The sequence below is a fragment of the Rhincodon typus genome, chromosome 23 (genome assembly GCF_021869965.1).
Source record: "Rhincodon typus isolate 14 chromosome 23, sRhiTyp1.1, whole genome shotgun sequence".
Lineage (NCBI taxonomy): Eukaryota > Metazoa > Chordata > Chondrichthyes > Orectolobiformes > Rhincodontidae > Rhincodon > Rhincodon typus.
Genome location: NC_063354.1, coordinates 25,742,017 through 25,757,844, shown reverse-complemented (window position 1 = coordinate 25,757,844; position 15,828 = coordinate 25,742,017). Strand labels below are relative to the sequence as shown.

The window sequence follows — 15,828 nt, the reverse complement described above, 5'->3', positions numbered from 1 at the left end:
TCAAAACTTTGGCCTGAAACAGTGTCTTGTATAAATTGAGCACCAACCACCTTGCTTTCAACTTACATGCCCAATACATAAGTAGGGTCTTGTACCTTTATACATGGCTTTCTCTGCCTACATTTTAATGATCCATGTATTTACACCTTCACAGTATGTAGATTAAGATATCTAGTATTTCGGGGCACTGTTGACATGTCAACTTTGCTGATCAGTGGAATCTGGGATGCTGTTGCTGTGCCTATGATTGTTCCTGTTTGGTTTAAAAGAAAGAAAGAACTTTGATTTTATCTTGCATCTTCCACAGTCAGAACATTTCAGAGTGCTGAACAACTAATCAATTATGTTTGAAGTACAGTCATGTTCGTAGAGGGCAAGTTTTCCCACAGCAAGTTCTCATAAGCTGCAGAGATAATTGATAAATTAAATTGTTTTCCGATACTATTCCAGGTAAGTATGTATCGTCGCACCAACAGAACTCTCTTGATCTTTGAGTAGAGTTTTTGTGCCTGTCTGTGAGAACAAATGAGTGAAAAGAACCAAATATTCAAGTCCTCAACAGATCTAACAATATGTGTGGGGAGAGAAATAATTAATAAAGCGGAGTGTCTGAATAAACTTGGGTTGTTTTCTTTAAAGCAGAGAAGGCTTATAGAGTTGTAGGAGATAGAGGGGCAAGGACATGGCAAGTAGAAATTAGCTGTTTCCATTAGTTGAAGGGTCAATACAAGGAGGCACCGTTTTAAGGTTAAAGGCATGAGGTTTAGAGGGGAGTTGAGGAAAAGCTATTTTCATCCAGCAGGTGATGGGGTCTAGAATGTCTTGCCTGGGAGAGTAGTAGCGATGGTAAACCTCACAACACTTCTAACAAGTAGAGACAAAAATAGAAATTGCTGGAAAAGCTCAGCAGGTCTGGCAGCATCTGAGGAGAGAATCAGAGTTAATGTTTCAGGTCGAGTGAAGGAAACTTGAGCTCTTGAAGTGTCATAACATTCAAGGCTGTGGGTCAAATGTTGGAAAGTAGGATCACTGTAGATTTAGTGTAGGTTTGGTGGTTTTGACTCCCAAAGAGCCTCTTCTGTACTGTAAGATTTTACAGACCACATCTTCTGATGCAAACAGCAACCAGTGTTGTACTTTAAGACCATTCAGAAGTCCTGACAGGCTGTACACATACAATGTAATTGCCTGGGAAATTTAAAGTTCTGGTGAGCTGATTCATGCTACCCTGAAACCTGCACATATGTCTCTTGCATTGCTTGAAGTGTCAGGGTTTTGAGCAATATACATGCTTTTTATCTGAGTTTTTTTTAGAGTTGAAGCACCGTTGAATCTCTGTAACAATAATTTAATGGCATAACTAAACCCCGCTTGCAATATTAGACTTGGACCTGGGTATTTGGAATACCAAGGCAGTTAGTATGAGAATTACTGTGTGGATCAGGGTTTCCTAAAATGGGGGGCAGGGTCCAGATGAAGTTGAGTTTGACTTTTTGGATCATAAGCCACTACAGAGCTCTGCGCACCCAATCTCTTGCATCCAAAGACCTTCTCTGTCCTTCTCACGTTTCCATTCTTAATGATGGGTTGGAGCAAATATTCAAGCCTTGAAATAGGATGACCGTGGAAATAAATCTGGGGAGCACTGATGTAGATCCTCTGGATTGCAGAAAGCCGGTGACCATTACATAATGTTTGAAAATGGAGATTTGAAAAATAAGGGCTCACTGAAGATGCCACTGGTGTTCTGTAACTCCAAGTGATGACGCCAAAAGTTTCTGGGTATAATACATTTCTTGCTGTAGCGAGGAGGCTTGTGTAAATGCACTTGCATATCAGAGTGAAGTTGTGTACTTTACGCTGCTGTTTGTGTGGAGTTCTTAGTAGTGGTATTCATTAAGTCATTGGATAGTTTTCATCCTCGTTGAGTTGGGTGAGGTCTGAGATAGTCTGATGATTGAAGCTGTGAACCGCATGGTAGCTTTTATAGATCAATAACGTGTCATGAAAGGATTTTTTTTTTTAACATTTTACTATATATAATTTTGAGTTTGGAATTTAAAACTGTGACGTACAAATTTTTATCATTTTATTTTTTTTTTTAAAAAAGGAAAACTACGTCAGCCACTCCTTCCAGACATGTAATCCAATCCAATATGTGTCAGGAAGCAGGTAACTGTGAACCCCTAGAGTGTTAATAAAAAAATTATACTTTGGTTTATGATAAATAGAGTAAACATTGAAGATTATTGACTTGCCTTCAGTTCAGAAGATGAAGGATTTATTTGGTTTAGGAAGCCCAGAGATTGAAACTTGTTAAGACACTTCAGAGGAGACCAGATTCAGGTCAGAAGCAGCATAGTTTCATTCCTTGAAAAAGGTTGCTTAGAGCAGATATGAGAAAAGGTTGTCTCAGTAGACAAGTTTAGTTTTGCAACTTCCAGACCAGCATTGTTTGGCTAGAAAACTGCAGGTAATTTAAAAACTGAGAAACTTTAATCTCTCAATTCTAAATACCATAGAACAGTTACAGCATAGAAAGGGGCCATTCAACCCATTGGATCTGCTCCAGCTAAATAAACTAGTCACCCATTCTAATTCCTCTTTCTAGAATCTGGTCCGTAGCCTTGCAGGTGACAGTTCTTCACTTCAGATCCAGGTTCCTTTTAGATGAGTTTTAAGTTTCTGAGTCAACCACCAAACTGAGCAGCAAATTCCAGATAGAGTTTTTTTTTTCCTGTCCCCTCATTCTTCTACCAATCACCTGAAATACCCGACCCTCGTAATTGACCTGTCTGCTACTGGAAGACCTGTTTCTGCTGTTTATTGTATCCAAGCCCCTCATTACTTTTTACACCTCTGTTGATTTTTCCCATTGGCCTCCTGTTCTAAGGAAAACGATCCAAACCTATCCAGTCTTTCCTCACTTACAGAAGGGTCATTGGATCTGAAACATTAACTCTGCTTTCTCTCTGTAGATGCTGCTAAATCTGCTGAGCAATTTCCAATAATTTCTATTTTTGTTTTCTTATGCCTACAGTTTTCTGAGAACGTTATTGAAAGTGTTCTCTGGACTCTCCCTATAGCAATTCTGTTCCCCTTGTATGGGGATGACCAGAACTGTCAGCAAGATTCCAGTTGTGGCCTGACTAATGTCTTCTATTGTTCTAGCATTACATCCCTGCTCTTGTATTTAATATCTTGTACAATGAAGGAACGCAACCAGTATACATTCTTTGCAGCCTTCAGAGTCATGCAGACATGCACTCCAGTTCTCCTACCATCTCACTTCCTCTACCCTTCACAGCACCTTCCTGTTTATTGTGTATTGCCTTGATCTGTTTATCCTCCTCTCCAGGTTGAATTCTATTTGGCACTTTTCTGCCCAATGAATCAAACTAATGATATCTCCTAGTAATTGACTTGCATCCTTTTCACTATGAACCACCCAGCCAATTTTTGGCAGTTATAAACCACCTAATCGTACCTGCATATTCAGTCTAAATTGTTTAATATACCCAAAACTAAGCAGGAGCAAATTACTCCAGATGCTGGAAACTGTACTGAAAACAAAAAATGTGCTGGAAATTGCAGCAGGTCAGGCAACGTCTGTCAGGAGAGGGCAAGCTAATGTTTTGAGTCTAGATGACCCAAAACTAAGCCCTGTGGAATATCACTGTCATCTGCTTTCCACTTGTAAAACCATCGTCGACCATTACATTTTCTTTCCTGTCAGTAAGCCAATTTTTGGATCCAACTAGCCACCCTCCCTTCTGTCTCAAGACTTTAATTTTTCTGACTACTCTGCCATGAGTGGCCTTGTCAAGTGCCTTACTAAAATCTTTATTGACAACATCCCCTGTATGACTCTCATCAGTCCACCTTGTCACTTCAAAAAATTCAAGTATGTTAGTAAGACATGACCTTCCTTTTAAAACGATGCTAACTATTCCTGATTAATTTGTGCCTTTCCAAGTAAGTCAATCTTATCACTCAATATTAATTCTAGTAATTTGTCCACCACCAAGGTCAGATGGACCAGCCTATAATTATTTGGCCTATCCGTCGCATCCTTTTTTAAAATAATGGTACATTATTTGCAGACTTCGATCCTCTGGTGTCTTGCCTGCATTTAGTAAGGATTGGAAAATGATCCTCAGAGTATTTGCTATTTCCTCCTAGTTTTTCTTTTAACAGCCTAGGATACAAATCATCTAGCACTTGCTGTGGATAAAATAGTGGCATAAATAGGAGATTCACAGAGCAAACTGGGGAGAATCAGTTGATTCAGACTTGAAGATTTGAAATAGAAGGGTAATTTCTCTGGATTTTAATCTCTGAAATCATGGTATTGGGGAGTAGGGTGCACACATTTTAATTTGCTGTGTGTTTCAAGACCATTCCATGTTTTAACTTGTTTTTTGTTTTTATCTTTTGTGAAATATGTTGTTAAACTGTACAGTCTTGTGTGATTGGGTTAGTGATAACTAAAATTTTAAAATGATCTATCAAGCTAGATTTCATTCTGGAATCTGACTTGTCCAGTAGTATTACTTAGCTGGAATCAATACTTTATAACTCACACATTGATCCAAGCAGATCCACTGTGCTTCAGGATGGTTCTGACCAGTCAGCTTGTTGTCTTTCTGGAGGAGTAGATCTGTCACTGTAGAGAAGACCCACAAGGGCAGGATTAATCTTTGGAGGCTCTGTAAAAGAAAATGTTGCAAACCAGTGCCTCACTGGGTTGCCTGGTTCCTTCTTATCACCAGAATGAAACCTGGTGGCTATATAATTTTAGCATTTCAGCCTCAACAGTAGCCATGTGCATAACTTGGGGTCTCTAAGTCTTGCTTCCACATATAAGTTTGGGTAGGTGAACATATGACTGTTCTACTTCAAGTACTTTTTCCCTTGAAAGAAGCAATAGGACTGATCTGCAACTGATTAAATTCCCTTCTGTAATGGGGTGCTCAGAATGTATGGACTCTGCCTGAACTTTGTCTTGTAAACATTTTACTTTTAGGCTCAGTGTCTAAAATGACATCCAAAACCTGATTGGCTGGTTTTATTTAATTGTACATTTGAGAAGTTAAAGATTTGGTCACTGAAGTCTATTTTCTTTATTTTAAAGATATGTATCTAAGTTGTGTTTTCTCCCATTCCTCATTTTCCCTCTTACAATAAACAGACACACTTTATTACATAAAATTCATCAATCACGTGTTTTCCTAACTTAAGACCGAAGTCCGTAAGATCGTTTGTCCTTTTCAGTTGTCCTCACTGTTTCCCCGACACTCAACTCCATGGGAAACAACTAGAGTTTGACTCTAAAATGTACAATCCTGACGACTAAGAATGCATTGTCAATAATTTTATATTGTTAGTGTCCAGTTCACAATCTGAGATATGTAGGTTTTTCTTTTCTCCAGGACTGATTACATTCCAAAGAAACATCATATTTTTAGCTAACTTTCAATTAGAAAATCATCCTTACGTTCTTGGTAACGCATTTTATGATTGAAATACTTTTTCCGCAGCAAAAATGTGAACTGTCCACAGCAATATTAGTATCTTTAATATATTGTGAATAAATAAAACTAGTTTGTTCTGCACTATTCAAAAAGGAATATTTGGCTGCACTGCCTTGTATTCCAATAAAATCTCAAAAAAATTGCTGTTGTGCAGTTTTACTCCTCCATTTATGTATTTGTAAACTACACTGTCTGATTATGTAGGCCTTGGTCAATGAAATACAGCAGAAAATGAGAACTGAGAGAGTGCCACCCAATGGTAAACAATGCAAAAGACAAAAACAATTTTGATTCAAGCCTTTAGGATGCACTGTGATGTGATGTGATTTATGTGATGCCTTCTGAACAGTTTTGATCAGTTTCAGATAGGGCCTTGTCAGTGTCTGCAAGGAAAAGCATCTTTTACCAATTTCACTCTTGAGGCCATAAATATTCCAAGTATAGCAGCATAATTAAGTTGCTTTGTTTGTTGAAATTTACGTTGCTTCTGACTGTAGGAATAATAATTGTAAGAGGCCATTTTAACCAGCATATCTTTTGGCAGTGAGTATGCTTCAGTAGTGGTTAGGAGAAATTTGAAATTTCATTTTAAGAAATTATGATATTTAAATCGTGTACCAGACAGTACAGTTCTCCTATTTGGCCAACATTTTCATGGTGTAAGCAAATTGCTTTGACTACCAGACACTCAAAAATAAAGCTAAGAATGTAACTTAAATCTGCTGTTATTTTAGTATCAGATGAGATAAAAAGCCACTTTGGAGTGGTTTGATCTCAATTATTGAAGGCATTGCATGATGCAGATGTACATCTTCAGTCAAATTTTGTATAGAAAAAATGATAGATTGATTGATTCAGAGATTGATAACAGAGAGCCATACTAGTTGACATTTTCATGCATAACATCATAACAGATTGGCGATGTAATGCAGACAAGTACTCCCACAGCTACCCAGAATACACCTCCCGCTCACCTTCCTGCAAAAATGCCATTCCCTATTCCCAATTCCTTCGCCTCCGCCGCATCTGCTCCCAGGATGAGGCATTCCACTCCCGTACATCTCGGAAGTCCTCGTTTTTCAAGGACCGCAACTAACCCCCCACCTCAGTGGTTGAGAACGCCCTCCACCGTGTCTCCCACATTTCCCACAACTCATCCCTCGCACCCCGTCCCCGCAATAGGAACCAAAAAAGAATCCCCCTCGTCCTCACGTACCACCCCACCAACCTCCGGATCCAACGCATCATCTTCCGACACTTCCACCATCTGCAATCCGACCCCACCACCAAGGACATTTTTCCCTCCCCACCCTTATCTGCTTTCCGGAGGGACCACTCTCTCAGTGACTCCCTTGTCCGCTCCACACTCCCCTCCAGCCCCACCACACCCAGCACTTTTCCCTGCAACCGCAGGAAGTGCTACACCTGCCCCCATATCTCCTCCCTCACCCCCATCCCAGGCCCCAAGAAGTCTTTCCACATCAAGCAGATGTTCACCTGCACATCTGCCAATGTGATATACTGCATCCGCTGTACCCGTTGTGGCCTCCTCTACATCGGGGAAACAAAGCGGAGGCTCGGGGACCGCTTTGCAGAACACCTACACTCGGTTCGCAATAAGCAACTGCACCTCCCAGTCGCGAACCATTTCAACTCTCCCTCCCATTCCTCAGACGACATGTCCATCCTGGGCCTCCTGCAGTGCCACAACGATGCTGCCCGAAGGTTGCAGGAACAGCAACTCATATTCCGCTTGGGAACCCTGCAGCCCAATGGTATCAATGTGGATTTCACAAGCTTCAAAATCTCCCCTCCCCCTACCACATCCCAAAACCAGCCCAGCTCGTCCCCGCCTCCCTAACCTGTTCTTCCTCCCATCTATCCCCTCCTCCCACCTCAAGCCGCACCCCAATCTCCTACCTACTGACCTCATCCCGCCCTCTTGACCTGTCCGTCCTCCCTGGACTGACCTATCCCCTCCCTAACTCCCCACCTACACTCACCTTTACTGGCCCTATCCCCGCCTCTTCGACCTGTCTGTTTCCTCTATTCATCTTCTATCCGCCTCCCCCTCTCTCCCTATTTATTTCAGAACCCTCTTCCCCTCCCCCATTTCTGATGAAGAGTCTAGGCCCAAAACGTCAGCCTTCCTGCTCCTATGATGCTGCTTGGCCTGCTGTGTTCATCCAGCCCTGCACCTTGTTGTTTTGGATTCTCCAGCATCTGCAGTTCCTACTATTTCTGAAGTATCTCTACTCAGCTTTTTCCATGATGAATTCCTGGATTTATGGCTATATTCGAAATTGCTCATGCAAACTTGTTGCATTTAAGTTGTAATTGTTCCATTTGTCTTGATGCATGATTTACTAACATGCTTGAGGAAACATGGGCCACCTCTGAGTTAAGATTTTGGCTTGTCCTTGATTTGGACTGAGGGAAAGGGGGCACAATCTTGATGAATGTTTTACTTTCTAGTGAACTGGCTGTCTGATCTAAGCATCCAGACCACCTTTTTCTCTTTGCAAAATTAATTTGTTCACGCATCTCAATTGCTGCAGAGGGTTGACTTGTTCCATTTTGGGGCTTTTTTGAACTCTGTACCCCTTTGATTTCAGTGCCACCATTCACTTGAATAAGTGAGCTTTTTATTTAATATGCAGCGCTGTTTATCTTTGCTTTACCAACATCTATGTGATCCGTAGTAAAACTCATAAAGGTATAGAATATAAAAAGTGGAATTCACCATGACTAGAGTCTCATCTGCATGACAAATGAAGTATAATGTGGATAAATGTGAGGTTGGAAGCAAAAACAGGAAGGTGGATTATCATCTGAATGGTGATAGATTCAGAAAGGAGGAGGTGTAAAGAGTCCTTGTCCACTCATGGCTGAAGTTAAGCTTGCAGGTGCAGCAGATGGTGAAGAAGGCAAATGGTACATTGGCCTCCATAGTGAGAGGATTTGAGTATAGGAGCAGGGATGTCTTGCTACAATTGTGCAGAGGCTTGGTGAGACCAAACTGGAGTATTGTGTGCAATTTTGGCAACCTTTGTCCGATGAAGGATGTTCTGTCTATGGAGGGAGTGCAGCAAAGGTTTACCAGACTGATTCCTGGGATGGCAGGACTGATGGTTTGAAGAGAGACTGTCTGTTAGGACTGTATTCACTGGAATTTAGAAGAACGAGGGGATCTCACAGAAACATATTAAGTTCTAACAGAACTAGACAGAGTAAATGTAGGAAGAACGTTCCCAATAATCGGGGATTTTAGAACCAGGGGTCAGAGTCTAAGGATATGTGTGTGGTAAGCCATTTAGGTCTGAGATGTGAAGAAGTTTCTTGACCTAGAGAGTGGTGAGCCTGTGGAATTCTCTATTACAGAAAGTGGTTAAGGCCAAAGAAATTGAATGTTTTCACGAAAGGGATAAATACAGTTCTTAGGGCTAAAGGGATCAAAGGGTATGGGACAATACCTGGAACAGGGTACTGTGTAGGATGATCAAGCATCATCATATTGAATAGCGGAGCAGGCTTGGAGGGCTGAATGGCCTACTCCTGCTCCTATTTTCTATCTTTCTGTGTCCAATTCTGGACAAAGCAAATGCTTTTAGAGAGGGTGTAGACATGATTTACTAAATGATTATAAGAATGGGCAACTTTAGTTTTGCAGATAGGGTGAAGAAACCGGAGTCGCTCTCCCCAGATGAGAGAAAGTTTAGCAGATAGAGTTCTAGAAATGATGAGGGATCTGGATAGGTAGAAAGAAATTGTTCCATTGATGCCAGGGTCGAGAATGAGGGATAAGGAATTAACGTTGACTTGAGGAAAACTTTCTTTCATGGAGCAACTGGTAAGGATCTGAATGCACTACCTGAGGGACGGAGGAAGATTCAGCTTTTTTTTAAAAGTAGAAATACATGTCTAAAAAGTGGAAAAACTGCAATAGATTGGGAAAGGTCAGGGGAGGTTGCAGAGAACCACCATGCCATACCTGGCTGTATGGCCTTCAGGGCTGTGTGACCATGGTATGTTTCTGTAACATCCTATAGCCATAGATCATATGCAATTATAATGTGCTCAGTTTAAATTGCTAGTTCGTATTTTAAATGTAGACGTAGATTTGCTTTGAAAGCACAGTGACTACAATGGGGTGTGAAGTAAATCTGCATGGTTTTATCCAATTATCCCTTGCTTTCTAAGCCAGCATTCATAAATACCATGCTTGATTTTGAATGCTGTGGAAAATTAATCAGTTACATCACAGTCATGTGACTAGGCAAGCAATCCAGAACCTTGAGCCAATATTTTTGGGACATGGTGTCAAATCCCACCATGGCAGATGGTGAAATTTGAATTTAATAAAATCTGGAAAGGAGTGCTAGCCTAATGGCACATATGTAACCAGCATTGATTGTCACAAAAAAATCTGGTTCACTACTGTCCTGTTGGAAAGGAAATCTGCCATCCTTACCTGGTTTGCCCCAAATGTGACTCCAGGCCCACAGCAATGTGGTTGACTTTTAACTGCCTTCAAGACAATTAGGGATGAGTGATTAAATTCTGTTATAGCTAGCAATGCCCTGATTCCATGATCAAATAAAGACAAAATGGCGACAGGTGGAAAACTGGAATTGAAATCAAAATCCAGTCTGCCTTTTTTTCTTGAATGGTGGAACAGGCTGGAAGAGTCCAAATGACCTTCCTTCTGCTTATTTCTTTCACGTTTGTGTTCATTTAATTTTGTGTAAGTGTAATTTCATTACACTTGCACTGCAAGCAAGCAATATGATCATATCTGGTCTTCTGTTAACTTATTTAGTTATAGAGTCATAGAGATGTACAGCATGGAAACAGACCCTTCGGTCCAACTCATCCATGCCATTCTGATATCCTAAATAAATCACGTCTCATTTGCCAGCATTTGGCTCATATCCCTCTAAATCTTTCCCATCCAGATGCCTTTTAATTGTTGTACTCGCCTCCTCCATGCTCTGCGTGAAAAAGTTGCCCCTTAGGTCCCTTTTTAAATCTTTTTCCCCCTCACCTTAAACTTATGCCCTCTAGTTTTTGACTCTCCCACCCCAGGGAAAAGGCCTTGTGTATTTACCCTATCCGTGCCCCTCATGATTGTATAAACCTCTATAAGGTCATCCCTCCACCTCCGACACTCCTGGAAGAATAGCTCCAGCCTATTCAGCCTCTCCCTATAGCTCAAACTTCCAATTCCAAAACTTCCAATGTTTGAAAGGGTTCAGAAAAGATTTACAAGTTTCACAACAACCTTCCTATAGCAGGGAGGCCAGAATTGCATACAGTGTTCCAAAAATGGCCTAACCAATATCCTGAACAGCCACAATATGACCTCCCAACTCCAATATTCAATGCTCTGACCAATAAAGGCAAGCATACCAAACGCCACCTTCTCTGTCCTATCTACCTGCGACTCTGCTTTCAAAGAACTATGAACCTGCACTCCCGGGTCTCTGTTCAGCAACAGTCCTTAGGACCTTACCATTAAGTGTATAAATCCTGCCCTGATTTGCCTTTCCAAACCAAAACAGCACCTGACATTTATCTAAACTGAACTCCATCTGCCATTCCTTAGCCCATTGGCCTATCTGATCAAGATCCCATTGTACTCTAAGGTAACCTTCTTCGCTAGTACACAACCAATTTTGATGTCATCTGCAAACTTACTAACCATACCTCTTGTGTTTGCATCCAAATCATTTATATAAATTAAATATTTTTTTAAACATCTATAGTCAGGTTTTTTTCATGGGGTTAGGGTAAGAACAGCAAAACGAAGGTGATGAGCATTTTCAAATTGTGTGTGGTTTATGAAATTACCCATTTTGTGGTGTTTTGAGTTGCACGTTTTCAGACATACTAAACATTGCACGTTTTCAGACATACTAAACATTGCAGTTCAAGTTAGTTTTGAGAAAAAAACCACATCCTCCTCATGCTCCTGCATTTTACTACACCTCTGATTTGAAGCGTTCAAATTAACACTTACAAATTGCTATTGTCATCTATTCCTTCTCTCCAGGATGTTTCAATTTTGTGTAGTGCATATGCCATTCCACATTATAATAACTTGGGGTTATCACAATTACACAGCTATTCAATTTTTATTTAAACCTGCTTAGTTGATGTTTAGTCATTACAAAACTGAAAAACAAAATCTTTTCATTAATGGGACCCATCTTACAAAGAAGACTTTAGGCTAATCTACTCTGAAAATTCTGCTCCCATTTTAACAGTTGCACCATAAAAGCTGAGCTAATCTACAGCATTCTAAAATGAACAGCAACACTAATTCAGAAAAGGAACACAGCACAACAAGCTGATCCAGAACAAACATCTGTAGAAAACATTTGCAGCTTGAGCAACGTCAGATTCAAGTTCAGGACCAGGAGACCAAGCTGCAGACATTGTACCACATCAAGCAGGGGAACGTGTGATGATGCTGTCACTTTAAAAAGGTTATTTTGTCCAATACTTTTTTTTTGAAGAGAAGTTGTAAAGGCTAAGGTGAAGAAGAGTCTAGGTAGTAATAGTTTAACAATATAAAGGGAGTGGCCAGTTCTCCCAGTCCAGGTTTTTTTCTGGTTGTGTTTGGCTGTAGCCGTCCTAAGATGTTTTGAGTACCAGAAGTGTTGCATCTTCAGTAAAGGATTCCTCTGATTTTCTCTGAAATCTCTCTGGATTTAGTTCCCTCCTGCCTGTAAGATTTTGTTTGAATTTACCTTTTTGCCAAGAGGTGTGTTTATGGGATGTTACTATATTGGAACAGTTGATTAGTTAAGTTACTGTGTTGAGCTTTCGGTTAAGTTTTCCAATAGTCATTAAAAATTCCACTTTCTTTTGTTTGTGTTTTAACTACAGTGTTTAAATAAATAGTGTTCTGCTTAAAGCCAAGTGATTTGGCCAGTTGCATCGTACCTGGAACACCCACTTCACATCTACCTTTAAAATAGGAAAAAATTAGGATCTAGGATACCTTCTTAAAATATTTTGAGCGGGGTCTGACCTGGTCAATAACAGACGTTACCTGGACACTTTTTTTTTTGCTCCAGGAGCCAGTCACATCCTTAATTTTAAGTAATGCAAACTTGGTCTGTGGTCAAAGTCAGGAAGTGAAGTGCGAATGGGGACTCAAGGGGTATCTCTTGAGGAATCTTGGTCCCTATAATTGTTCAGCAGTTACAAGATCTTTGAAAGCTGTTGGGAAGAGAGGTGGTGACGAAATATGCAGGAGCTGAATCGTTGACCCACATTTATTAAATTAAATCTATTAATGTGTTATCCGTGGAGTACAGGACATTGAATAATCCAAATAATCTGTATATTTTAGTTTTCAGTCATCCTGTATCTAACTGACAGTGCATCTGTATATCTCTTTTTTTTTTTTTGGATAACAATTTAAATTTTCTCCAAAATGGTAACTCTCTAAATGTTGCTTGATCTTCTGTATGCAAACATGACATTGATTGTTTGCAGCTCTCAAGATGAAAGCATGCTGCTATTAATAATGGCATCAAATTGGACTAGTGGATTTCTGGATTTATATACTTTAGAAGTTATATTCATAAAATTTCTGAAGATGTTATACATAAACTGGTATATTTCAGCATATTTTATGGAACAATTATGTAATACAGTGTACATTCCCATTTTAGGTCATTGTAAAACTCCATGTGCAATTCATGGAAATCAACATTTCTTTACGTATTTTACATATCAACTTAACTGAATGAATAATGTTTGCAAGAGGAATGTATTGAATATATCTGGATTTTTTTTTGGTCTGAATGTGCCTGCACTGGAAGCAGTGTGACTTGGAATCACTGATTTATGACACAGAACAAGGCCGTTCAGCACTTTAAGTTCACGCTAACTTGTCTTTAAAATATTTCCCCTCCCCCAAGACCTGTGCAAGTTTATTTTCTTCAAGTACCCATAAATTGCCTTTTGGAATAATTGTTTCTGCTTCTACCACCCTCGTGGGCACCTGAGCTCCACCAGCCTGTCGCTGTCCTCTTGAATTCCATCATTATCATTCTCGCACTTCACAATTCTTTCAAGTTTTGTGTAATGTGAAAATTTTGAAATGGTGCCTTGTAAAACCTAGTCATGCTTAGTAACACTGATCAAGAACAGCTGCAGTGTTTATTCTGACCCCTCTGGAATCCTGCTGTATACTTGCTTCAGTCCAAAACAAAAATTCACCAAAGCTCTTTTTCTGTCACTTGATCAAATTTGAATCCATGGTCTCACTATCTCTTTTATGCTATGGGCTTTAACTTTGCTGGTAAACCTGTTTCATGGCAGTTTATCAAACACATTTTGGAATTTCATATGGACAAGATCAACTCTAACATCCTTATCAGTCAACCTTCTCTGTTAGCTCAACAGGGATCAGATTACTGCTCTCGCTCACTTGTCGTTTGCTCATCCACATCCTCTGACACCACCTCAAGTGTGAGCGTGAAACAATTTATTTCATCTTTTGGTGTTTGAAACTGGGGCACAAGGGGTCCTGTCAGTTGTGATTGATGTTTCTCTTGACCAATTTCCTGTGCAGAAGAAGATGACGAAGGGGGTAAAGCAGTAGTTTGTGTTGTACAAGTCTCCTAATATAGATTTTAGAGTACTTTGTAATTCTGCAGGCTCAAGGAGCAACCAAACTGAGAGGCAGTGCAAGTCTTTTTATATGGGCTGAGAAAAACTGTTGTCTTTTTTGAATTGCAGATCTGTTAAATAATATGTAATTAGAAGATGGTTGACGACTGTAACTTGCGCACTGAAGATTTTATTCATGTTTGTAGCTGATCATAGCTATTTTATTGAAATAATGAGTTTAGAATTAACAGTCAATAAAATATTAGAAATTAAACTGCAAATACTTGGTGCTGGATCAAATATTATTTTGTAATATAGAGCAAGTCACTCAAAGATATCAGCTGATGTAGAAAATGAAAATTAGTGTCAAAGCTGGACTCATTGTATCATCTAGTTGCATAGAATTTACAGCATACAAACAAATGTTTATACTCCCCAGAAGTCTGCAATAATTTTATGTACTTCATCCCTCGTAATCAACATATTGTGCACTACTACTTCTACTTCTCTCCTGTGTACTTTTCCATCTTCCACTTTGCATCTATATTGTTTATCTCACTTACTTTATTTGGTGATGACTTCCATGTTCTGACCAAGGAGGTGTCTCCTGAATTATACTTTGATTTGTTAATGCCTATATTACATGTGTCCCCCAGTTTTAAACCGATTGGCATATTGGACTAAAACAGAATTTTCTTTCCCTCCCGTGGTTTTTCGGAAAAAAACTTTTGACTTTGGTGCATCATAATAACTAATTTTGAGTATCAATTAAAAGGAGAATTAAATCGCTGCAGTGTTAAACTGGACGTGTACTGTTGAAATTTCCTGGAAATGTCTAGCTGTTATAATTTTGAAAGCAACATAGTATGCTTAGTGCAGTGTTATAGAAAGCTAAATATGTAGTAACGGTTCAAGACTTTTGTGGAGAAGACCAACAGTGCATCTTTGAAACACCAATGTGATTTAACTGTATTGATTTTTTTTTTGTGTTTTTTTTAGGTGAGCATTTCATTTGCTACAATTCTGGAAGTATGAGTTTTTGATTTTTATCTGCTTCTAGACTTCTAATGCTCAATTTTTCCAATGTTTTTGTTTAATGAAATAGTGAGAAAGAACAAGAAACTAAAGGAGAGGACCGTTTGATGGAAGAAAAGAAAAAGAAAAAGCAAGAAGAGAAGAAAAAGAAGGAAGCTGCTCAAAAAAAGGTACTGCATTTGACATTGGTCATATCTGCTTATACTCAGTAGAAAATCTATTTTGAACCCAATTCTCTTTTTTTCTGTTCTTTCTTTCAGGCTGCTGAACATAAAACCAAAGGTTAGCTATTATTTGCTACTAATTCTTCATAGAGGTAAACTACTTTCTGATCACATTATGGGAAAATGACTCAATCATGAAGCATAACATTATTTCAGTTATTTCCTGTAAGTAGGAGATGAGTATTATATATTTGTGTTTTAGTTATAAGAATTTGCCCAATTTAAAATAAATATTTTTATTGATGAGCAATATGATAAAGGGTTTTGTTAAAGATTGCTCATCTTTAATTCTGTTTCTGGTCTAAACTATTGTGTGAAACAGTAAACATTAGTTCAGAACGCTTGGTATGGTGCAAACCTGCTAACCATTGATCTACTTCACTTGAAGTTGAAGTTTAATGAGCAGA

The 15,828-nt window shown here is 39.3% G+C and overlaps 1 long non-coding RNA gene across 1 annotated transcript in view; it reads left to right on the top strand.

Moving 5' to 3' along the window:
* Positions 1-15,538, top strand: part of LOC109924493 — a 50,201-nt gene extending 34,663 nt beyond the window's left edge. The window contains exons 3-4 of the long non-coding RNA XR_007264581.1: positions 15,268-15,367; positions 15,458-15,538. This is a non-coding gene — a long non-coding RNA (uncharacterized LOC109924493). The remainder of the gene's footprint in view (positions 1-15,267; positions 15,368-15,457) is intronic.
* Positions 15,539-15,828: the final 290 nt, after the last annotated feature.